The following is a 25,643-nucleotide window of genomic DNA, read 5'->3' as shown; positions in this document are numbered from 1 at the left end:
AGCACAACCCCTTTTACACTTCACTCTTAGGGTAGTTAGGGAGAGAAGAGACTGACTTGTCTGGGAGATTTTATAGAGGTGCGAAAGCTCAGCCCTCAATAGTCAACCAGCAGACACAATCATCATGTCCAGCCCAGTGCTAATTTTAAAAAGAAAGTACTTTATTCATACAGGTACATTAAAAACTACACAGGTCAATGATCACACAAGTCAGTTTTCCCAAGTGCAATCCCCTGAAGGCACTACACCAGCCTGCTGTCTTTCCCACTCCTTCCCAGGCGACCCACCCTAGCTCTGTATTAACACCCCTCTGTGAAATCAGGTGCATTGTCAATCCGGCTTAGATAGATTATGTGCTTATACTTAGATTATGTGCCCAGAGTCAAGTGTGCTTGTTAGAAATGGGGTCTTTTGTTGGCAGTCAGGTTACCCCTGTCCAAGCAAGGACTCTCACTGTAGTCAGAGCAAAGGACAAACCTGGTTAAACCCTGCTCACCCCTTTGGTAGCTTGGCATGAGCAGAAAGGTTTAACCCAGAGACAATGTGTAAAGTATTTGTACCAACACACACAGTAATGCAGTGAAAACACTACAAAATGGACACCACACAGGTTTAGAAAAATAGCCAACATTTATCTAAACAAAACAAGACAAAAACGAAAAAATCCAACATACACGAGCAACGTTATGAATTTTTAAATATTAAACTTCAATATAATGGTTAGAAACACAAATACTTCAATGAGGTGATATCACTGCGTCACGGCGTCGTAACTGACCCACATGGACCCCCAGGTACATTACCTTGTGTAAATGCGGAAACAAGCCGGGGCACGGTGTATTGCTACATGCACTACGTGCAAGGTAAACAGTGGTGCAGGGTGTGGACCATTGGCCTCTGCTTCCATTGCCCTTCGCTTCCATTTTGGTTCACGACTCCATTTTGTCGAGTCTGGTTCCATGCGTAAGGCACTGTTCAGTGTTTTTCCACAAGCTTCGGCAAGCTGCAGGGTGGGGTGTTTTTCTGCTCAACTTCGCTCCATCTGCCTGATACGAAGGGCGCTATTTACATTCCACGAGCTATCAGTTAGGACAACAGGGGGATGCGCCTGTACTCAAGGAGGAATGCAAGCTTCACCTTGGAGCCCTCTCCTGGGAACCTGGCCCGTTCTGAGGAGACGTCTCGAAGGGTGAACAAGGTACCGCCGATTTCACAATTTGTAAAGGAGGGGGTCTTTTTCTAGAAAAGACTCCTGGGCGTTAGTAAATACTATAAAGGTCAGGAGCCTGGATGGACTGGTTTAGGAACTCTCTTCTGGGTTGGACGCAACGCCAGGAGGACTGATTGTCCCGAAGGAGACTCCCTGTGCCAGTCGATTTGGATTCCCCGGCTTGGTGTGCGGCGGAGGGATGCAGAATCTCTTTTCGGTGAAGCCTTTCAATTTATAAGCATTGAAGTATATTGTGTGTGCGTGTGTTATATGCACTTATTCTTGCAGTTGTTTTCATGCTATTAAGCATTGAAGTATATTGTGTGTGCGTGCGTTATATGCACTTATTCTTGCAGTTATTTTCATGCCATTCTTCATGATATCACAGAGTGCTTATATTCTCACCATTATTCTCATGTTATTCTCCTGATACATATATATTAGTGCGGTTAGTTTTGCCATATGAGAACTTGCCCCTTAAATAAACTTGATTATTCTACTCCTTAAGGTGTCTGAGAGTGATTGCTTTACATTGTGCCTTAAACTATCCTGAAGTGCATAGTTCTGATATTCTGAAGAGTATAGCAACACACACGGAGTCGGGGATTGTGGCATCACTGGATCCGAGGCAGTGTCTGTTCCGGTGCTGCAGAGTGGAGGAGCAGAGGCTTCACGAAGAGGCATCAGGTCCTTGCTGCAAAGGAGTGGAGGTGAGGCGGCGTCTGTGCAAAGCGTTGGATCCGCACACTTCCAGCAGATTCAGTATGCGACAGTCACGATGTGGTGTGGTGACTTCCAATAAGTCGAGGACTTCAGCGAGGCTACATTGGTGTCGGGCCTGCGGGGTCATCACACTCCAGCAAGGACCACAGCTTCGGTTGCAGGTGGCATCACTGGATTCGGCAGCGGCGTCAGTCCGGAGTCGTCCAAAGTCTGTTTACATGGTTTTTCTTGGTTTTTCCACCAGTTTCTCCTTTCAAGGGCCCAGGGACTTGATTAGGCACCACTTGACAGGGCAGGAGTCTCAGCAGAGAGTCCAGGTGCTGGTAGAGGAAGTCTTTGATGGCCCTGATACTTCAGAACAGAGGGCAAGCTCAATCCAAGGCCTTGAAGATTCTTCCCAAGCAGGAATATACCACAACGTCCAGTCTTTGTCCCCTTTCCCAGGCAGAAGCAGCAACTGCAGGACAGCCCAACAAAGCACAGTCACAGGTGGGGGCAGTACTTCTCCTCAGCTCTTCTCCTTGGCAGAGGTGGCTCTTGAATCCAGAAGTGATCTAAAGTCTGGGGTTTTGGGTACAATACTTATACCCCTTTCTGCCTTTGAAGTTGCCCAACTTCAAATAAAAGTCTCTGTTGTTTACAGGATCCTGCAGTGCCCAGGCCAGTTCCCAGACACACACCAGGGGGCTGGAGACTGCATTGTGTGAGGGCAGGCACAGCCCATTCAGGTGTATGTGACAACTCCTCCCTCCTCTGTAGCCCACATGGCTCATCAGGGTATGAAGGCTACCTTTGTGTTACTGTCCAGAGGAGATTCACAAACAGCCGAACTGTCAGTCTGACCCAGTCAGGGAATCCACAAACAGACTTAGGGGGTCATTCCAACCCTGGCGGTCGGTGTTAAAGCGGCGGCCAACCCGCCAACAGGCAGGCGGATAAAAAAATTGAATTCTGACCCTGGCGGGAACCGCCAACAGAGACCACCACTTTAACACTCCGACCGCCACGGCGGGACAAACAAACAGCGCGGCGGTCACCGCCAACAGACAGGCGGGAGCCAATGTACCGCCCACCCTATCACAACCCACCAATCCGCCACCTTTTCCGGGGCAGTAGCCCCGCCGATAAAAACACGGCGGAAACAGACAGTACGAACGGAAAACGCTCACCTCTACACACTCCACGAGGAATCTGGACAGCATGGAACCCGAATTACACATCCTACCAGCTATTGTCTACCTGCTCCTCTACCAGGAGCACGAACGCCGCCGCAGGAGACAACGGTGAGTACTGCACCTACGACACAGGGGAGGGGGGAGGAGAAAAGATTACGGGCACACACATACGCGACACACCCACCCTCACCCACAACTACATACACATCAATGCAGAGCAACAACTCAGAGTGACACCCCGCAAACCCCCCGGAAGAATGCAAAGACAAAATAAAATGATCATGAAAATTGAAGTATATTGTACGGCTAAGTAAATAAATATAACAAACAACTATAACTATATATACATATGTAAATTGTCTTGTCCAAATTGGGTATCAGCCATTGTACGTGGGCCAATGGGCCGAAACACATGGGCAAAGCCCACACAGGAGACCCAAATCCATTGGAGAGAACACTGCAGGGGCATCAGATATCAAAACTACAGGCACCTCAGGGGGAGGGGAAGGAGGGGCACCTCAGCCAGATGAGTCCACGACGCCAGATCCACGAGGGGCCTCCATGGCTACTGTTCCATCCTGGGGAGTGCAAAGCCACAGTCTCACAAGTCTCTACAGTGGGTGGTTTGCCCACTGTTCAATCCTGGGGAGTGCAAAGTCACAGTCTCACAAGTCTCTACAGTGGGTGGTTTGCCCACTGTTCAATCCTGGGGACTGCAAAGCCACAGTCTCAGAAGTCTCTACAGTGGGTGGGTTGCCCACTGTACCATCCTGGGGAGTGCAAAGCCACAGTCTATCAAGTGGATTACAGACTCCACTGGTTCTGGAGGAGGCATGGTGCCCAGAGTGCTTTGTGCAGCCCTGCCCGACACAGATCCGGCCTGCCCCTTCTGCCAATGGGCCAGCGGTGCTTGAGATGAAGGGCCCAGCGGAGCGGTGCTTGAGATGAAGGGCCCAGTGGAGCGGTGCTTGAGACGGCGGTCCCCAGCGGAGCGGTGCTTGAGACGGCGGTCCCCAGCGGAGCGGTGCTTGAGATGAAGGGCCCAGCGGAGCGGTGCTTGAGATGAAGGGCCCAGCGGAGCGGTGCTTGAGACGGCGGTGCCCAGCGGAGCGGTGCTTGAGATGAAGGGCCCAGCGGAGCGGTGCTTGAGATGAAGGGCCCAGCGGAGCGGTGCTTGAGATGAAGGGCCCAGCGGAGCGGTGCTTGAGACGGCGGTGCCCAGAGGAGCGGTGCTTGAAATGAAGGGCCCAGCGGAGCGGTGCTTGAGATGAAGGGCCCAGCGGAGCGGTGCTTGAGATGAAGGGCCCAGCGGAGCGGTGCTTGAGACGGCGGTGCCCAGCGGAGCGGTGCTTGAGACGGCGGTGCCCAGCGGAGCGGTGCTTGAGATGAAGGGCCCAGCGGAGCGGTGCTTGAGACGGCGGTGCCCAGCGGAGCGGTGCTTGAGACGGCGGTGCCCAGCGGAGCGGTGCTTGAGACGGTGGTGCCCAGCGGAGCGATGCTTGAGATGAAGGGGCCCTGTTCAGCGGTTCTTGACACTGCGGTGCCCTGTTCAGCGGTTCTTGACACGGCGGTGCCCTGTTCAGCGGTGCTTGACTTGAAGGGCCCTGTTCAGCGGTTCTTGACACGGCGGTGCCCTGTTCAGCGGTGCTTGACTTGAAGGGCCCTGTTCAGCGGTGCTTGACTTGAAGGGCCCTGTTCAGCGGTTCTTGACACGGCGGTGCCCTGTTCAGCGGTGCTTGACTTGAAGGGCCCTGATCAGCGGTGCTTGACTTGAAGGGCCCTGTTCAGCGGTGCTTGTCTTGAAGGGCCCTGTTCAGCGGTTCTTGACACGGCGGTGCCCTGTTCAGCGGTGCTTGTCTTGAAGGGCCCTGTTCAGCGGTTCTTGACACAGCGGTGCCCTGTTCAGCGGTGCTTGACTTGAAGAGCCCTGTTCAGCGGTGCTTGTCTTGAAGGGCCCTGTTCACCGGTTCTTGACACGGCGTGCCCTGTTCAGCGGTGCTTGACTTGAAGGGCCCTGTTCAGCGGTGCTTGTCTTGAAGGGCCCTGTTCAGCAGTTCTTGACACGGCGGTGCCCCGTTCAGCGGTGCTTGACTTGAAGGGCCCTGTTCAGCGGTGCTTGACACGGCGGTGCCCTTTTCAGCGGTGCTTGTCTTGAAGGGCCCTGTTCAGCGGTTCTTGACACGGCGGTGCCCTGTTCAGCGGTGCTTGACTTGAAGGGCCCTGTTCAGCGGTTCTTGACATGTGTCTCCAGGGCACCAGATCCGGCCATGAGATGGAGTTCACTCGCCACCCAACATGTGGCTGTCGGGCCCTTCGTGCACATCTGTCTTTTCGCTTGCGGGGCCCTCCTGTGCTGCCGTTCCGGGCCCGTGGGTGTCCTCCTTCACACCTGGAATGGGGCTGGTGGGGCCCTCCTGGGCAGCTCGCCTGCTGCCGGACTTGTCGGGCGTGCTGCCCTTGCCACCCTTCCCTGCTCCTCTGTGGTCCTTTCCTCCCTTTGTCGGTGTGACAGGTGGCACCCCACTTCCTGACGGTGCCAGGGTAGTGCCATTGGAGCCTGCTGTCTCTGGCCTCTCGCGCCGGGCCTTGCCTTTCTTAGATTTTTTACCAGGGGGTGGGCTGGCTGTCCCTTTACTGCTAGCCGAAGTAGCTGCCCTTGAAGGTGGTGGACTCCAAAATCCCTGGACTATTGTCCTTGTAGGTCCAGGGGATGTGGTGGCTGAGGTGCTGATTCAACTGTTAAGAGATGGAGGGGGTGGGTCAGGTGATGGAAAGAGGTTAATTTTGGACAGGAATTTTTTTTTAGGAGCAGTGGGAAGGGTAGGTGCAGTCGGTATGGGAGTGGAGGAAGAGGATGTGGTTGTAGGTGAGTCAGGTCTGGTGTCTTTGGGTGCAGGTGCTTGTGCTGGAGGCTGTCGTGAGGTGGATGGGTGTTGGGTGGGTGGCTGCCTGCGTTTGTGTGGTTTGGAAGAGGGGGTGACAGACACACTGGGAGAGGACACAGGGGACGTGTAAATGGCAGTGGGGGTGGTGACTGCACGTGTGCGGAGTGTCCTGGTGGGTGTGCTGGTGATGGACGTAGTGGCTGATGATGTTTTGCATGCAAGTGTGAGTGGAGACGTCACAAGGAGGGAGGAGGGAGACGAGGAGGAGGGGGACACAGAGGAGGAAGTGGCTGTTGGCATGTCTGCATGTGGATGTTGCTTGGGTGAATGCTTGTGTGATGTGTGGTGCTTATGTCTGGATGAGCTTGCCTTGGGTGTTGAGGTGTGTGCAGGCTGGTCTGTAGGTGTGTCTGGGATAGGCAGAGGAACAGGGGAGTGGGACTGGGTTGAGGAAGTTGGAGGAGGGAGGCAGGAGACAGGGACAATGGCTGCCGTCAGTGCTGAGGCCAGAGCGTTGAACGATCGCTGATGGGCAGCCTGACCCGAATGAATGCCCTCCAGGTATGCATTACTCCGGTGCACCTCCTTTTCTACACCCTGGATGGCATTCAAAAGGGTAGACTGCCCAACAATGAGCGTCCTGAGGAGGTCAATGACCTCCTCACTGAGGGCAGCAGGGGTAACTGGGGCAGGGCCTGAGGTGCCTGGGGCGAAGGAGATGCCCAACTTCCTGGGTGAGCGGGCACAGAGCGAACGCTGAGGGGCTGCTGGGAGGGCGGAGCTGGTGCGCTGGGTGGCGGCTGTACCTGTTGTTGCGGTGGGCACGGATGTTGCTGCCACCACAAGGGAGCTCCTTTCCGAGGACGTGTCTGTGTCGCTGGTGTCACCACGTGTCCCCGCTGTGGAGCTCCCCTCGCCCTCCGTCTCACTGGTGAACTCCGAGTCGGTTGCATGGCCCTCCAGGGCCATGTGAGATGCAGCTCCCTCGTGCTCCGATGCCACTTCTCCTCCGCCTGATGATGCTAATGCACACATGAACAGGAAGACCAACAAAAAAGGGGGGGGGGGAGAAATAAAGACATGTTGAGTGCATGCATTGGCGACACCGTTGGCGGAGAGGACAGACACAGAAGCCCACTGCACTACGCCGCGCACTTGGGGTACACTACTCAATCCGTGGGACATGGCCTACAAGCCTATGGACGACAAATCCACACATAGGTGACACAGGGCCATGATTAGCTGTACTAGGCAACCTACAGAGGGGGGGGGGGCGGGGGCACAGGGCCATGCCTAACGGAGGGGCCTAGCCTACGGAAATCGCCCTGGCCTAGGGATACCCACAGCCCTTCTCCCCCACCCAGACACCTCCAATGTGCGCTAAATCAGCAGAATGTGCTTGTACTCACCCCCTTGTGTCTGCTGTGATGTCCTCACGCGCCCATCCAAATCGGGGTAGGCCACCGGCAGGATCCGGGACATCAGGGGGGTCAATTGACGGGAGCCACCCCTCTTACGTTGGGAGGCCATCCCCAGCAGAGCCTCCGCAGTCTTCCTGCTCCCGCGGTGGATGTCCTCCCACCTCTTGCGGCAGTGGGTGCCCCGTCTGTTGTGGACCCCCAGGGTCCGGACGTCCTTGGCGATGGCACGCCAAATGTCGATTTTCTGATGGGCGCTGACCTATGTCACATATACAGGTGGAGAAATAACATTGTCATAATTTTCTGCATGCTCGATGTGAGTGGCCCCCCATCCCCACCCTTGCCATGTGGCACATGCTTTCATCCGTCGTTTGATGCATGCCTCAATCGCTCCCCTCCCCACCATCTTTCATCCACCCGACTCAACACAGGTATTGCCCACAAAGCATGGTCCCAGTGTACTTACCTGTTGGTCTGGAGGACCGTAGAGTAGCGCATACTGGGGGAGGACCCCATCCACGAGTTTCTCCAATTCTTCAGAAGTGAAGGCAGGGGCCCTTTCCCCAGTCGCAGCAGCCATTGTATCTTCCAGACCGAGGTCACAGCAGCACTTGCAGTATAGGTCCTCTCCTGTGGATGATCAGGTCTCGAGTGATTAAGCAGATAGAAAATGGCGGTCACGTCCGCGGCGGTGCGTACCGCGACCGCCGGCGCACTTCGTCATTGGCTCCTGAAACCCAAAGGGTTCAATGTTAACCAATGCGGCTTTGCGCCGCGGTCTTCGACCGCCTACCGCCACGGTGTGCCACGCCAGCGCATTTACCTCACATCCCATTGTCGCACTTCACAGGTCAGGCAGCCGCCATTTCAAGGGCCCACATGGCTTAATTTCTACTGCGTCACACATGCCTAGGCCTTGCATCGACACTCATACAAGCCATTCAATGCATAGAGAATCGTGTACTGTGCAAGCTGTGGGAACGTACCTGTGGATTGATTGACTCTGTGCTCGCTGTTGTCCTTCCTAGGCACCGTCCGCTGGGACTTGCGAGGAGATGGAGGAATGTTCCCGTGTTCAGACCGCTGGTGGACCTGTCGACAATGGAAGAAAGACATGTCATACTGACATACAGGCTTGACCGAGCCACTATACAGGAACTGTGTGCCTAGCTGGGGTCACACCTGATGTCACCCATCCGCCAACCCACAGGGATCCCCCCTCTAGTGCAGGTGCTGTCAGTACTCCATTTTTTGGCAAGTGGCTCATTTCAAACAACAGTGGCCATTTCATCAGGGATGTCTCAGCCTATGTTTTCAAAGGTGTTGTCCAGAGTGTTGTCTGCCCTGCTCAAACACATGCGGAGATACATCGTTTTCCCTGAGGTGGGGGATTTGCCTACAGTGAAGGGTGATTTCTATGCCCTAGGACATATTCCCAACATCATTGGTGCCATTGATTGGACACATGTGGCTTTGGTCCCCCCCAGCAGGAGTGAACAGGTGTACAGGAACAGAAAAAGTTATCATTCCATGAATGTCCAGGTGGTCTGTTTGGCTGACCAGTACATCTCCCATGTAAATTCCAAGTTCCCTGGGTCAGTGCATGACGCGTACATCATGCGAAATAGCAGCATCCCTTATGTGATGGAACAACTACAGAGACACTGTGTGTGGCTAATTGGTGACTCAGGTTACCCCAACCTGTCGTGGTTACTGACCCCAGTGAGGAATCCCAGGACAAGGGCAGAGGAACGGTACAATGAGGCACATGGGCGTACTAGGAGGGTGATCGAGCGGACCTTCGGCCTCCTGAAGGCCAGGTTTAGGTGCCTGCATATGACAGGTGGATCCCTAATGTACTCACCAAAGAAGGTGTGCCAGATCATCGTGGCCTGCTGTATGCTTCACAACCTGGCTTTGCGACACCAGGTGCCTTTTCTGCAGGAGGATGGTCCAGATGGTGGTGTTGTAGCAGCTGTGGAGCCTGCGGAGAGTGAAGAGGAGGAAGACGAAGAGGACGACACAGACAACAGGGACACAGTGATACAGCAGTATTTTCAATAACACACAGGTAAGAATCAACACTGGCATTTTACATTTACTTACAGTCTCCTGCATCTCTACTGTCTGTCCTTTTCACCCAGTGTATGCTAACAGAGTTGTGACTTTCCCTTCCAATTTCAGAGATGTGGGCCCCACTGCGTGACCTCTGCTTTGTTTGCCCATGGACTACAGCTGTGTGACAGTGGTATGTTGTCATCACAATGTAACTGGTCATTTTGGCACGTTTATGTCTAATACATATTTTCAAAAATACAGGCAGACTCCAGATTATTTGTGTGCAATAAGTGTGTTTATTAAAGTGCTCAATTTTGGGACATGGTTGAAAATCGGTGATGGGTGATGGTGGAGGAATGTCCATGGCAGAGTCCAGATTCTCAGTCTCACAGGAGCATTGTCCATATGCCTATGGAAGGTGGAGCAGGGGCAGTTTAAGGTTGGACAGGGTGACAATGTGGGACAGTGGGATGACATCAGGGGGTATCCTTTCCTGGCGGGGGTCTTGGCATCCTACTCTGTCTTCTTCCTAGATCTCAGGCCTCGCTTGCGGGTGGTTCTTCTTCTGCAGGGGGTGGGGTTCTGGTGGCCGGTTGTTCTTGTGTCGGGGCCTCCTGTCCACTAGCGCCGGCGGAGGTGGTAGCCTGTTCCTGGTCCATGCTAGTGAAAGTGGCCCTTTGTGGTGCCACATGGTCCCGCAATGTGGTGACAATCTGGTTGAGAGCCACAACGATGGTGCCCATTGCGGAACTAATGTTTCTCAGTTCTTCCCTGAACCCCATAAACTGTTCCTCCTGCAGTACCTGGATCTCCTGGAACCTGGCCAGGACCGTCGCCATCGTCTCCTGGGAGTGGTGGTATGCTCCCATGATGGAGGTGAGGGCCTCTTGGAGAGTGGGGTTCCCTGGGCCTGTCCCCCCCCTGTCGCACAGCAGCCCTCCCAGTTCCCCTGTTTCCCTGGGCCTCTGTCCCCTGGACCGTGTGCCCACTACCACTGCCCCCAGGTCCCTGTTGTTGTTGGGGTGGTGGGTTAACCTGGGTTCCCTGTAGTGGTGGACACACCGCTGATTGACGTGTCCTGGAGACAGAGGCATGGGCCCGCTGGGTGGGTGCTGTGCTGGTGTTCCCAGAGGCGGGTAGGTCTGCTGTGGCCTGTGGCTGTGTGAGGGGAACCGACTGTCCGAGGTCCCCGATGGGCCGGGCTGGTCATCTGGGTCCAGGGAGACAGAGCTGCTGTCGTCACTGGGGGCCTCTTCTGGGGGTGGGATGGACATTTCTGGACCCTCCTGGGCGGTGTGGTGGCGTTCGGGTCCTGCAGGGGTATAAGAGTATGGTTATTGCTTCTGTGTGTGCCATAGCGTGCAATGGGTGGGTGCCCGTGTACGCCAGTGCTGGCATTCCTTTGTGGGGGCTGTTGTGACAGCGGTTTGTGGGGGAGATGGGTATGTGCAGTGGGCATGCTTAGGTGATGGGTGTCGATGGTTTGTGGTGGCATGCAGGGTTTGGTGTTGGGATGGGTGGGTTGTGATGGTGAGACATTAGCAAGGAGGATGTGTGATGGGGGTGGGGGGGAGGGTGGGGGTATGAGTTGGCATGCTGGTGGGTGGGGGGGATGAAGTAGTTGAGATTAGACTTACCAGAGTCCATTCCTCCAGATACTCCTGCGAGGCCCTCAGGATGCAGGATGTTCAAGACCTGTTCCTCCCATGTTGTAAATTCTGGGGGTTGAGGTGGGGGTCCGCCGTCAGTCTTCTGCACCGCGATGTTGTGCCTGGATACCATGGAACGCACCTTCCCCCGTAGGTCGTTCCACCGCTTCCTGATATCGTCCTGATTTCGTGGATGCTGTCCCACAGCGTTGACCCTGTCCACTATTCTTTGCCATAGCTCCATCTTCCTGGCAATGGTGGTGTGCTGCACCTGTGTCCCGAAGAGCTGGGGCTCTACCCGAACTATTTCCTCCACCATGACCCTGAGTTCTGCGTCTGAAAACCTGGGGTGTCTTGGGGGTGCCATGGGGTGGTGTGGATGAGGTGTGGGGTGGTGTTTGCGGTGATGAGTGTGGTGGTTTGTGGTGTTTTGTGCGTGGTTGTTGTGTGGGTGATGTTGTAGTGTGCCTCTGTGTGATGGTGTTCTCTATTCTGTACTGTCTCTCTCTGGGCTTCGTCTCTGATTTGTGGTCGTAGGGGTTTGTGGGTGATGTGGGTGTGTGTTTTATAGTTAATTGGGTGTGTGGGAGTGTTGTGTGTATGTGTCTCAGGTGTGTGTATTTCAAATTGTCCAATGTGGCTGTGTTTTGGAGCTGTATGTGTATTTTGAGAGCGGCGGTGTGTACCGCCAATGGAATACCGCGGTTGAAAGACCGCCGCGTGGATTCGTGGGTCGTAATGGCATGGGCGTATTTCTGTTGGCGTGACGGTGGAGGTTTGGTCTTCGCCAGTTTATCGCTGGCCGTTGGTGTGGCGGACTTTTGTGGATGTCGGGTTTTTGGCGGTTTGCCTCTTGAGGGTCAGAATGACCGTGGCGGTTTACCGCGACCGCAGCGGTGTTGTGGCGGTCTTCTGACCGGCGGTAAGCGCCTTTTACTGCCGAGGTCAGAATGACCCCCATAGTCACTGAATGGTTTAACCAAGAAAATGCCTATTTTCTAAAAGTGCCTTTTTAAAACTAACAATCTACAAACCAATTTCACTAAAAGCATGTATTTTTTTAATTGTGAGTTCAGAGACCCCAAACTCCATGTTTCGCTCTGCTCTCAAAGAGAAAATGCACTTTTAAGAATATTTAAAGACAGCCCCATGTTAACCTATGAGAGAGATAGGCCTTGCAACAGTGAAAACTGAATTTAGCAGTATTTCACTGCTAGTACATGTAAAACACACCAGTACATGTCCCACCTTTAACATACACTGCTCCCTGCCCAGGGGCTACCTAGGGCCTACTGTAGGGGTGCCTTACATGTATAAAAAAGGGAAGGTTTGGGCTTGGCAAGTGGGTACACTTGCCAAGTCGAATTGGCAGCTTAAAACTGCACACAAAGACACTGCAGTGGCAGGTCTGACCCATGTTTACAGGTCTGCTCATGTGGGTGGCACAATCAGTGCGGCAGGCCCACTAGTAGCATTTGACTTACAGGTCCGAGGCACCTCTAGTCCACTTTACTAGGGTCTTACTAGTAAATCAGATATGCCAATTATGGAAAAGCCAATTACACATACAATTTCACATAGGGAGCACTTGCACTTTAGCACTGGTCAGCAATGGTAACGTGCCCAGAGTAACGAAAACAGCAAAAACAGAGTTCAGCACATAGCAACAACCTGGGAAGCAGAGGCAAAAAGTTAGGGGAGACCACACCAAGTATGCAAGGTCTAACTTGTGTCCCCCCCCCAGCTGAAAGTGGGGAGAACTACCAAACCTCATAAGAGCTCTCATCACTAAGGCAAAAGAATCTGGACAGACCATCAGCACTGGCGTGTTCTGTTCCAGGGCGGTGTTCCACCGTAAAGTCCATCCCCTGTAGGGAAATGGACCACCTCAACAGTTTTGGATTTTCACCCGCATCTGCATTAACCATCTGAGGGGTCTGTGGTCTATCTGACCCTGGAAGTGAGTCCCAAACAAGTAGGGTCTTAGCTTCTTCAGTACCCATACCACAGCAAAAGCTTCACACTCAATTGCACTCCACCTACATTCCCAGGGAAGTAACCTACTTATGAAGGCTACAGGCTGGTCTAGGCCCTCTTCATTTAGCTGTGACAACACTGCTCCTACACCATGCTCTGAAGCATCAGTCTTCATGACAAATTCTTGAGAGAAGTCAGATGCCTTCAGCACGGATGCCACACACATGGCTGCCTTCAGGGCATCAAAAGCTGTCTGGCAAGATTCAGTCCAGATCACTTTAATTAGTTGCTTTTTGGAAGTTAACACTGTTAAGGGAACATCAATGGTGATGTACCCCTTAACAAACTTCCCATGGTAACCTTTGAGGCCTAAAAAGGCTCTCACCTCAGTCTGGGTCATGGGAGGCTCCCAAGCCACAATAGTGTCAATGTTGGGTTGTACGGATGCCCCTGGCCACTCCCTACCTGGTGCCCCAAGTACACTACAGAGCCTTGCCCTATTTGACACATGCTAGCCTTAATAGTGAGGCCTGCATTCTGCGGGGCCTCCAACACTTTACAGAGGTGCTGCATGTGTTCCACCCAAGTGGAGCTGAACACAGCACTGTCATCTAGGTAGGCTGCACTGACATCATCATCCATCCTCTGAAAGGTGGCAGGGGCATTTTTCATCACAAAGGGCCTCACTCTGGACTGGTTGGGCCCATCTGGGGTAGAAAAGGCAGACCTCTCCTTGGCCCCCTCAGTCACAGTAATCTGACAATATCCAGGCATTAGGTCAAACGTGCTGAGATTTTGGCAGCCCCTAACCGATCAATAAGCTCATAAGCTTGGGGGGTGGAGTGCGCGTCAGTCTTAGTGACTGCATTGAGTCCCCGGTAATCCACACAGAACCAGAGTTCTGGACTGGCACCAGGAGCAGCAGCTTTTGGGACCAAAACCACAGGGCTGGCCCAAGGGCTACTGGAGAACTCAATAACCCCAAGAGGTAACATTTTGGATACCTCATCCTTTATGTTGGCCCTAACCTTGTCATTCACTCTGTAAACCTTATGTTTCACAGGAGGACTGTCCCCAGTCTCCACATCATGTGTACACTAATGAGTGACCCCTGGGATCAAGGAAAACAATGAGGCAAACTGTCCCAACACCTGGCGACAGTCCCTTTGTTACTCTGGGGTCAGTGATGGGGAGAGGTTCACATCCTCCACAGACCCATCTTTCTCGTTAGCAGACAGGAGGTCAGGTAGAGGCTCACTCTCCCTTCTCTACCCCATCATCTGTTGCAAGGAGCATTGTCAGCTCTGTGCTCTCAAAGTGAGGCTTGAGGCGGTTCACATGTAGGACTCTCAAAGGGTTCCTAGGATTCTGCAAGTTCACCAGATAGGTGACATCACTTTTGTGCTCCACCACCATCTTAAAAAACGCCCAGTCTACTTGTCCTGGAGAGCGTGAGGCTCCACTGGGGCTATCATCTACACTTTCTGGCTGGGCTGAAACTCAACCAGAGTGGCATTCTGGTCATACCACTGTTTCATGTTTTCCTTGCTTGCTTCGAGGTTCTCCTGAGCGAGCTTCCTGAAGCGTGCTGTCTCGTTTCTAAAAGCCAGCATGTAGCTGAATACATCCGGGGGGGGGAGGGAGCTTACTGGAGGCTTTCTTTAAGCCTTCCCTAACCAAACGCAAAGGTCCCCTGACAGGGTGGCCATGTAGCAATTTAAAAGGGCTAAATCCAAGACCCTTTTATGGCACCTCACTGTAGGCGAACAGAAGGCATGTCAAGAGAGTGTCCCACTTACACCTCAAGGGCTCTGACAGACCCATGATCATGCCCTTCAAGGTGTGGTTGAATCTCTCAACCAGACCGTTTCCTTGGGGATCGTAAGGAATGGTAAACTTTTAGGTTACTCCACACTCCTTCCACAGAGATTTCATATAGGTAGATATGAAGTTGGTACCCCTATCAGATACTACCTCTTTGGGGAACCCCATGTGGGTAAAAACCCCATCAATGCACATCCCACCACAGGGTATGTGATTGACCACAGGGTATGTGATTGACCTCAGAGTGATAGCTTCTGGGTACCAGGTGGCATGGTCCACCAAGAACAGGATAAACCTGTTGACCATGGCTGTCTTGGGATCCAGAGGCCCCACAATGTCAATACCAACCCTTTCAAAGGGGGTGCTGACCACAGGAAAAGGTTGGAGGGGACCCTTAAATTTCCCCCCACTCTTGCCACTTGCCTGACAAGTTTGGCAAGACCTACAGTGTGCATCTTAGTGCTTGCGCATTTGGGGCCAGTAAAAGGGGGTGACAAGTTTTTCAAAGGTCTTGTCTTACCCCATATGTCCAGGTAAAGGCAAATCATGAGCCAGACCCAGTAGGAAGGCCCTGAAGCACTGGGGTACCACCAGCACACGGGCTCAGCAACCTTAGGCTCACTATATAGGAGGCCGTCTACCCAGTAGATCAGATGTGAATCAGACTCCTTGCCAGACGCCTGGTCTGCAGCCTGCTGCCACAAACTCTCCAGAGTAGGGCATACCTTCTGTGCTTCACAGAACGCTTCCCTGGTGGGTTCCCCTTCTTGCTGCCACTGAGCCAGCTCGGGTACCTCCCCCAGTTGAGCCACCTGTTTCCCTGTAGGTTCCGGGCGTCCCCCTCAGGTTCAGCCTCCTCCCGGACCGTGGGAACTTCTGGAGCAGGTTTCCCATACCCCTTGCTGTTCCTCCTTCTGGCAGACACCTGGGGCACTCTTTCAGGCTCCGGGGTCTCCCGATCTCCCTGACGGGCTGCCATCAACCAGGTCAACACACACGCCCACCCAGGCAGACACAACATCTCCAAGTTAGACCTGTGGTCCACCTCCTTCCAAGGGGAATCCTCCAGGTCATTACCAAGCAGGCAATCTACAGGCATGGTTGGACTCACAGCTACTCTCAAGGCACCTGAGACCCCCCCCCCCATTCAAAGGGAACTTGCGCCACTATGCACAGGCGCTCAGAGTTGTCTACCACAACTACTTGGTGAAGTACATGGGGATCTATCTGCTCTTCAGACACCAGGTAACTTCTCACAGTAGACACACTTGCTCCTGTGTCTCGCAGACCCTCCACCATCTGTCCATTGATGGTCACCCACTGCCTGTACTTTTTAGTGTTATCAGGCACAAGAGTTCTCTGGACCATCTCACTGTCCCCTAGTGAGACAAGGGTCGTCTCAGCTGGCTCTCACCCACCTGGGACCAACTCCTCCCCAAGCGCTACTCTGGCCAAACCATGTGACTGAGCCGCAGCGGGTGCTGGTGTCCGCTTGGGACACTTAGGATCCCCCCTCACATGACCTACCTGGTCACATGCATAACACATAACACTTGCGGGGACTCCCTCTCCAGGTTTCCCTTTAGAAAACCATGGCTTCTTTTCAACTGGGGACTGGGAAGCTTACCCTGGGAACTAGGTTGGGGGCCTTTGGAGAACTCCCCCTGTTTACCGTTACCTCCCCTAGTCTTCTGAGAGGGACCCTGCCCACCCTTGCCGTGGTCTCCACCATACCTCTTTTGGACCGTGGTGCTCTCACAACGGTCCACTTCCTGCGCAAGCTTCCTGGGGTCAGACAGCTTGCTGTCAATCAGGTGCTGGTGCAGCTCTGGAAAACAAATACTGTACAAGTGCTCCCAAGCAATTAAGTTATAAAGCCCCTCATAAGTTATTACCTTACTGCCCTTCACCCAACCATCCAGTGACCTGAAGAGAGAGGGAACACATTCTAGCCAAGTTTGGTATTCTTTCTTTTTGTAGGACCAAAACCTGTCCTTGTACTGCTCAGGGATGAGACCATACCTTGTGAGTAGGGCGTCCTTCATGATAGTGTAGGCTAGTCCCTCAGATCCCCTAAAGATGCCAAGGTGTCCCTCCCTTCTACCCGGAAGTGCTTCCACAGACCCACCCCCCAGTGTGCTTCAGGGACCATGTTCATGTGGAGAGCAGACTCATACCCCTTAAACCACAAGTACATGTCATCCTCCCTCTTGCAATCCTTAACTAGGGCTTTGGGAATGTGCACCCTTCTCTCAGGCTGCACTTTGGTACTGCTGCCACCATCTCTACTAGACCGGCTCCTCTGATCTAGTTTCCTCAAACTAAGCTCATGAGCTAAGAGCATCTTTTTCTCCTCAATGGCCATCCTCCTCTCTTCCATCTCCCTCTCCATCTTAACCTTCTCTAATTCAAACAGGTAAACTCTCTCTGCCTGTCTTTCCTGCAACTCTTCAGACCCTTAGAGGACACACTGCTACCTGCCCAGGGAACCTGACCCCCAGGCAGTACAGGTACCTCTACTTCACTCTCATGGCTGTTTTGTACCTCCTCACCCTCAGTTTCCTCCTCTGTGTACCCCCCAACCTCTTTGGTTGTCACCTGGCCCTCAGTGTTTTTTGCAGCTCATCCTTCCTGGCAGACCTCCTAATAGGACAGTCAAGATCCTTACTGAACTGTTTCAGTTGAGCAACTGTATAACTCTCCAGCTTCTCCAACTCAAAAACAACTCCAGCTGGTGCATCTCCACATTGAGACATGGGCCCTCATTATAACATTGGCGGTATTGACTGCCTACCGCCACGGTGATGGCCGCCAACATACCGGCGCCGTGGCTACCAGCCGTCTACGCGTATCATGACCGCCGACGGTATTCCGCCAGAATGCTGGCGGAACACCGCCGTCGGTCATGGCGGTGGATGGCGGTAAGGTGGCGCTGCTGACAGCAGCACTGCCACGCCATCAAAACACCGCCAACCGTATCATGAGCAATGATACGGCCTGGCGGTGTTTTGCTGGCGGAAGCTGCTGCTGACAGCAGCGCCGCGGACCTTCTCCAGCAGGTAAGTCGGGTTCTCCGACTGGAGAGGTGGGTGGGGGGTGTTGTGTGAGCAGAACAAAGAATTCCCAATGAGAAGTTCAAAAATCAAAAAAAGGAAGCAGATGAAGTCCAAGAAGAAAAAAAACAACAAGATCACCACACAAGTGGTATGTGGTTACGTAATGGTCTGCACTGAAAATAGTAGTGTACACTTAATCACTGTATGTCAAGCACAGATACAAGTTCAATCCTCACCGCTGATCACCATTGTTAGAAATTAGGTCTTTGGTTGGCAGTCAGGTTATCCCCCGTCCAAGCAAGGACCCTCACTCTAGTCAGGGCAAAGGAGAAACACACCTGGTTAACCCCTGCTCATTCCCTTGGTAGCTTGGCACAAGCAGAAAGGCTTAACCCAGAGACAATGTGTAAAGTATTTGTACCAACACACACAGTAATGCAGTGAAAACACTACAAAATGGACACCACACAGGTTTAGAAAGCTAGCCATTATTTATCTAAACAAAACAAGGCCAAAACGACAAAAATCTAACATACACAAGCAAAGTTATGAATTTTTATATATAGCGCTTAGAAACACAAATGCTTTGATGAGGTGATATCATGTAATCATAACTGAGTCGTTCACAACAATCCGATGCCAATGGCACCGGTCACGGAGTCACACGGACCGCCAAGTACAGTACCTTGTGTAAATGCAGAAACAAGCCGGTGCATGGAGTCGGGGATCGCGGTGTTGCTGGATCCAAGGCGGTGCCGATTCCGGTGCTGCAGAGCGGAAGCATCACGAAGATGCGTTGGGTCCTTGCTGCAGAGCGGTGGAGGTAAGGTGGCGTCAGTGCGAAGCATTGGTTCTGCACACTTCTGGAAGAATTGGTTTGTGGCGGTCAAGACGTGGATCGGCGAGTTCCTTGGAGTCGCGGACTTCAGCAAGGCTGCAGCGGCGTCGCACTCCAGCGAGGACCACGGTTTTGGTTACAGGCAGCGTCATGGTATTTGGCAGCGGTGTCATTCCGTAGTCGTCCTGTGGTGGGCTGCGTTACGAGCGGATCAGAGAGAGTCAAAAGAGTGGATTAATTTAAGTTTTAAGTTTTTATTTTCTGTTTAGTCACAGCCTATTTCTTTTAACGGTAGGGCTAAGGGTCTAAGTCTCTGGGTTTCTGTTTCCCTTGACTTCTTTCTTTTCTTCTAGGGTTTTCCTCGTTTTCGCGGTCGCCTTCGGTCTGTGTAGGATGGACGTCTCTCCCGGACCCCGACCGAAATGAAAGAAACAAAATAAAGAATCGGTAAGTACTTCTGGGATAGTGGGTGGGGTACGGTGCTCGTGAGGGTTTAAGGCAACATGCGGGCAAGTTCGTGAAGGGGTGATCAGGGTGGGGTTTTAGGGTTGCGGGGGTCCATACTGTGCCTATTTCCCTTCTTGCCCCTTCCCTTGTCCCTCGTTCACCCTCCCCGTCCTTCCTCCCACTTCCCCGGTGCCTTTCCCCGTAACCGACCTTCCCCGTGACCCTCCCGTCCCTAGGAGGGACCGTACCTTGTGAAGCCACGACCCTCCTGGGTCGTGGCGGCTTTCTCGTTTCTCCGGTGTCTCTTCCTTTTCCCGCTCTCGCGCTTTGGTGGTTCCTCTGGGCGTCTCTTCCTGGTTCTTCGTCGGGGTGGTTAACCAGTTCGTCCTCTTCTCCCCGGCCGGGATTTCCCTTCCGCTCGCCTCCTCTCCGCTACGCACTCGTGTCGCTCTCCACTCTTCTCCTCCTTGGGCTCCGACGCGCGCCCTCTCCGGATCTGTCTCCCTTTTTAATCCGCGAAACCGGAAGTCCTCGATGCTGTGACGACGTGGCGTTTCCCCGTTGCCAGGGGAACGCTGCGTCGTTTCTGTGGATTCGGCCGAAAGATGGCGGACTCGAGGTGAGTGTGTCGGGTCCTCCGGGACCCGTCTACAATCCCCTACCCTAGATCGGGGCTGTTCGAGATCCGATGACGGAGGGAACCGGGAGAGGTAGTCGGCAGGGCCTTGTAGGGAACCAGGGATATGGCGAACCTGGAATGTAAAGGGTTGCAGTTCTAAGAACCATCTCAAGATTCTGGAGTTGGAGTCTTTGTGAGCAGCAAGCCAGGTGAGGGGGGCATGGTCAGTGAATAAAACGAAGGACCTCCCTAAGAGATAATATTGCAAGGAGTCTATGGCCCATTTAATGGCGAGACATTCTTTTTCAATCGTGGGGTAATGGGTCTCACGCGGAAATAATTTCCTACTTAGAAAAACCACTGGGTGGTCAAACCCCTCCTCATCGGGCTGAGTGAGTACGGCTCCCAGGCCTACGTCCGATGCATCCGTATATAGGTGGAAAGTGTTTAAGAAATCCAGGCATTTTAGTATTGGGTCTGTGACAAGAGACAGTTTCAAGCGTTCAAAGCTACGTTGTTGGAAATCGGTGAATGGGGCCAATCTGGTGGGGTTTTGTTTGGTCAGGAGGTCAGTCAGAGGGGCAGCTATGGTGGAATAATTGGGGATAAACCGGCGGTAGTATCCTACTAAACCTAGGAACGACCGTAGATCTTTCTTTGTTTTAGGTTCAGCCGTTCGTAATATAGCCTCAACTTTGTTTTGTTGGGGTTGTAGGGTGCCATTTCCTATGACATACCCCAAATAGGAAATTTCAGTGTTTCCCAGTAAACACTTCTTAGGGTTGGCAGTTAAACCGGCTTCCGTTAAGGTGGAAAAGATTGTATCCAGATGGACTAAGTGTTCTTGCCAGGTTTCGCTAAAAATTACTATGTCATCGAGGTAGGCAGCTGAGAAAGTTTGGAATGGTTTTAAGATTTGATCCATCAAACGCTGGAAGGTCGCGGGAGCGCCGTGAAGACCAAAAGGTAAAACCGTAAATTGGTAAAGACCGGAAGGGGTTGAAAAGGCCGTCTTTTCCTTAGCTTCGGGATAGAGGGGAATCTGCCAATACCCCTTGGTTAAGTCCAGGGTGGACAAATAACGAGCCTTGCCTAACTTTTCTAAGATGTCATCCACCCTTGGAATGGGGTAGGTGTCAAAAAGGGAAATCTCATTCAGTTTGCGAAAATCAATGCAAAATCTTATCGATCCGTCCGGTTTAGGAACCAACACTACGGGGGAATTCCAAGGACTATTAGAGGGTTCAATGACCCCTAAGGCTAACATTGCTTCGATTTCGGCTTCAATGACAGGCTTTCGGGCTTCGGGGATGCGATATGGACGAAGACGCACTACTTGTCCTAGAGGTGTGTTAATGTGATGGTAGGTTAATGTAGTTTTTCCCGGTGTTTTGGAGAAAAATTGGGGATGTTGCTCGATTAGGGTATCTAGTTGGTTTTTTTTAGCATCAGTTAGCTTTCTGTTAATATTGGGTTTTTCTTCAGGAGGGGTTTCTCTCATAGGGCATAACTCCAGTTCTCGTTCTTAGGCATAAGAGACCGAATACCCAATATCCGTCTGGTCGGTAGTCTCTTCTGTCGATTTCCATTGTTTTAACAGATTTATGTGGTAAATTTGTGTTTTTCTTGGGTGGGTGCTTATCTCTAATAAATAAGTGACCGGGGAGACTGATTTAATAACCCTATAGGGCCCTTGCCATTTGGCGATCAACTTATGGTCAGATGTAGGTCGCATAATAAGGACCTGTTCATTAGGGAGGAAGGAACGAATTTTGCTTCCCTTATCATAGTAGGCCTTTTGCTGTTTTTGAGCCATGATTAGGTGGCTATGAACGTCTTCCCAGAGGGTTTGTAACTGCCCTCTGAGCTGATGGACATAATCCATCAGGGGTTTCCCTTCTTCCTGTTCTTCCTCCCAGGTTTCTGCAGCCATATCCAAAAGGCTGCGAGGTTGCCTTCCAAAAACCAATTCAAAGGGGCTATGTCCCGTAGAGGACTGTTCGTGGGTCCGTATAGCATATAGAACCAAGGGAAGCTTCTGATCCCAGTTGCGACCGGATTCATCTACAGTTTTCCTTAACAGTGTCTTTATTGTGCGATTATACCGTTCTACCAGTCCATCTGTCTGTGGGTGATAGACTGAGGTGCGTAGCTGGGTAATCCCTAATAACTGACATATTTGCTTCATGAGTCTCGACATAAAGGGGGTGCCTTGATCCGTCAATATTTCCTGGGGAAAACCTATGCGGGAAAATACGGTTATCATGGCTTGGGCTATGGTTTTGGTGGTCATACTGGCGAGGGGTATGGCCTCTGGGTATCTGGTTGCATAGTCAACTATGACTAATATGTAGGTATGACCTTTAGAAGAGGGAAGGAGGGGTCCCACCAGGTCCATGCCGACCCGTTTGAAGGGGATATCAATAATGGGTAAGGGGTATAACGGTGCTTTCCGGGGCATCCCTGGTTCAGTTAATTGGCATCTAGGACATTGGGAACAATATCTGCGTATCTGAGCATATATTCCTGGCCAATAGAATTTTCGCATCAGGTATTCTTCTGTTTTCTCCCGACCAAAGTGACCACCCCCAGGTTGATTGTGGGCTAAAAACAGTACGTGAGCTCTAAATGGTCCGGGAACAACTAACTGTTGTTTGATATCCCCTTTACCCGTCCTAGTTATCCGGTATAGGAGGTGTTTCTTGATAAGAAAATAAGGACCCACCTCATTAGTAATCTCTGTTCTGGCCGAGTTCCAAGCATGGGAAAGGGTAGGATCTTCTCTCTGGCTCGTTTGGAAAGAGATGGGTCGGCTACTAATCTCTGCTACTAATGTAGGAACCTCCTTCGCCTTTTGGGTTTCCTGATATTGTCTTTTTTCCCGTCTCTTTTCCTTTCGCGTAAGTTTCTTTCGGTATGGAGGTACTTCTATAGGGACATGGGAAAAAGGGGCTTCGGTCCACCACTCGGGAGTCCCAGCAGGCTTACGAACTTGATCTAATAGGTCGTAGAACCGACTATAATCAGTCCCGATAATACAGTCCTCGATTAGTTGCTCCATAACCCCTATCGACAGCATATCCCGAAAGGGGCCCCATTCTATTTTAACCGTGGTGAGGGGATAAGTTCCCTTGTCTCCATGTATACAACATATGGATACCCAGCGGTTGGTGACCGAAGTACCCAGAGGGATTATATCCTTCCTGATTACCGATTGTCCACATCCTGAATCGATTAGAGCTGAAATGACCCGTCCATTTATGGTGACCAGGTATCTAAATTTCTCATTCCCCTTCCCTGTACACAATACTCTATGTCGTGTGACCCCAATTTCCATAGGCTCCGGTCCTTCGGATTTCCTGGGACATATTCTGGCAATGTGGCCCCACTCACCACAGTGGAAACACTGTGGGGACTGCATAGGGTGATGTTCTGCGGGAAAATACCTGGGAGTTGGTTTTAGTGGAGGGATGGTTTTTTTTTGGAAAGGTCTCGGGGTGACGGGTTTACTTTCTGTGGAGCGATGGAAAGCACAAGCCAAGTCAATAGCAACCTCAGTGTTCATGTTTGGGTGTTGTCGGATCCAGTTCTTGGTGTTAAGGGGTAGGGAATCCAAATACTGTTCTAAAGTAATTGTCTTAATGACATCCTCCCGAGTTGTCCCTATCGGACCCAACCATTTTTGAGCTAGGTCTTTCACCCTAAAATAGAAGGAGCGAGGGTCCTCGTTCGCGCTCCATTTTATTTTTCTAAATCGTAAACGATAATATTCCGTATCATGTCCAACCCGCCCCAGGATACTTTTTTTTATCTCTTGATAGGAGGTCGTACCATCAGGATTGGCTGATTGGTAGGCAGCCTGCAGGAGTCCCGTAAGCAAGGGGGCCACGTACTGACCCCAGCGTTCCTCTGGCCATTGAGCAGATGAGGCTACCCTCTCGAAATTCGTAAAAAATGAATCTGGGTCTTCCCCTTCCTGGTATTTTTGGAGGACCGAACTGGGAACGTTTGGGTGTACCTTACTAGCCGCGATTGTATTGGTTAGATTCTGAATTGCAGTCTCATGTACTAGTTGATTATTGGCTAGTATTGTAGCCTGACTTTTTAACGCGGATTGTAAGGCCTCCCGGTCTTCCTTGGCTTCGCGTTGGTGTGCTTCCCACACCAACTGCAGATGTCTCTGCCCTTCTGCGAGTTGTTTAATTATGTCCTCCAGGGAAGGGGCTTCGCTCATGATGAAACGCTCGTAAGCCCACCTGAGAAGGGGTGATCCCACTTCTGACACCACTGTGGTGGGCTGCGTTACGAGCGGATCAGAGAGAGTCAAAAGAGTGGATTAATTTAAGTTTTAAGTTTTTATTTTCTGTTTAGTCACAGCCTATTTCTTTTAACGGTAGGGCTAAGGGTCTAAGTCTCTGGGTTTCTGTTTCCCTTGACTTCTTTCTTTTCTTCTAGGGTTTTCCTCGTTTTCGCGGTCGCCTTCGGTCTGTGTAGGATGGACGTCTCTCCCGGACCCCGACCGAAATGAAAGAAACAAAATAAAGAATCGGTAAGTACTTCTGGGATAGTGGGTGGGGTACGGTGCTCGTGAGGGTTTAAGGCAACATGCGGGCAAGTTCGTGAAGGGGTGATCAGGGTGGGGTTTTAGGGTTGCGGGGGTCCACACTGTGCCTATTTCCCTTCTTGCCCCTTCCCTTGTCCCTCGTTCACCCTCCCCGTCCTTCCTCCCACTTCCCCGGTGCCTTTCCCCGTAACCGACCTTCCCCGTGACCCTCCCGTCCCTAGGAGGGACCGTACCTTGTGAAGCCACGACCCTCCTGGGTCGTGGCGGCTTTCTCGTTTCTCCGGTGTCTCTTCCTTTTCCCGCTCTCGCGCTTCGGTGGTTCCTCTGGGCGTCTCTTCCTGGTTCTTCGTCGGGGTGGTTAACCGGTTCGTCCTCTTCTCCCCGGCCGGGATTTCCCTTCCGCTCGCCTCCTCTCCGCTACGCACTCGTGTCGCTCTCCACTCTTCTCCTCCTTGGGCTCCGACGCGCGCCCTCTCCGGATCTGTCTCCCTTTTTAATCCGCGAAACCGGAAGTCCTCGATGCTGTGATGACGTGGCGTTTCCCCGTTGCCAGGGGAACGCTGCGTCGTTTCCGTGGATTCGGCCGAAAGATGGCGGACTCGAGGTGAGTGTCTCGGGTCCTCCGGGACCCGTCTACACGTCCAAAGCCTGTTTACTTGGTTTTTCTTGGTTTTCCACCAGCTTCTCCTTTCAATGGCCCAGGGACTGGACTAGACACCACTTGTCAGAGAAGGAGTCTCAGCAGAGAGTCCAGGTGCTGGCAGAGGAAGTCTTTGATGGCCCTGAGACTTCAGAACAGGGGGCAAGCTCAGTCCAAGCCCTTGAAGATTCTTCTCAAACAGGAATATATCACAAAGTCCAGTCTTTGTCCCCTTTCAAAGGCAGAAGCAGCAACTGCAGGATAGCCCAACAAAGCACAGTCACAGGCAGGAGCAGCTCTTCTCCTTGGCAGAGGTTCCTCTTGAATCCAGAAGTGATCTACAATCTGGGGCTTTGGGTCCAATACTTATATCCCTTTCTGCCTTTGAAGTTGCACAACTTCAAATAAAAGTCTTTGATGTGTACAGGATCCTGACTTGCCCAGGCCAGGTCCCAGATACACACCAGGGGGTTGGAGACTGTATTGTGCAAGGACAGGCACAGCCCATTCAGGTGTAAGTGACAACTCCTTCCTCCACTCTAACCCAGATGGCTCAT

The sequence above is a fragment of the Pleurodeles waltl genome, chromosome 1_2, assembly GCF_031143425.1.
Source record: "Pleurodeles waltl isolate 20211129_DDA chromosome 1_2, aPleWal1.hap1.20221129, whole genome shotgun sequence".
NCBI classification, from domain to species: Eukaryota; Metazoa; Chordata; class Amphibia; order Caudata; family Salamandridae; genus Pleurodeles; species Pleurodeles waltl.
The sequence above is the reverse complement of the archived record's forward strand: the minus strand, read 5'-3'. Positions refer to the sequence as shown.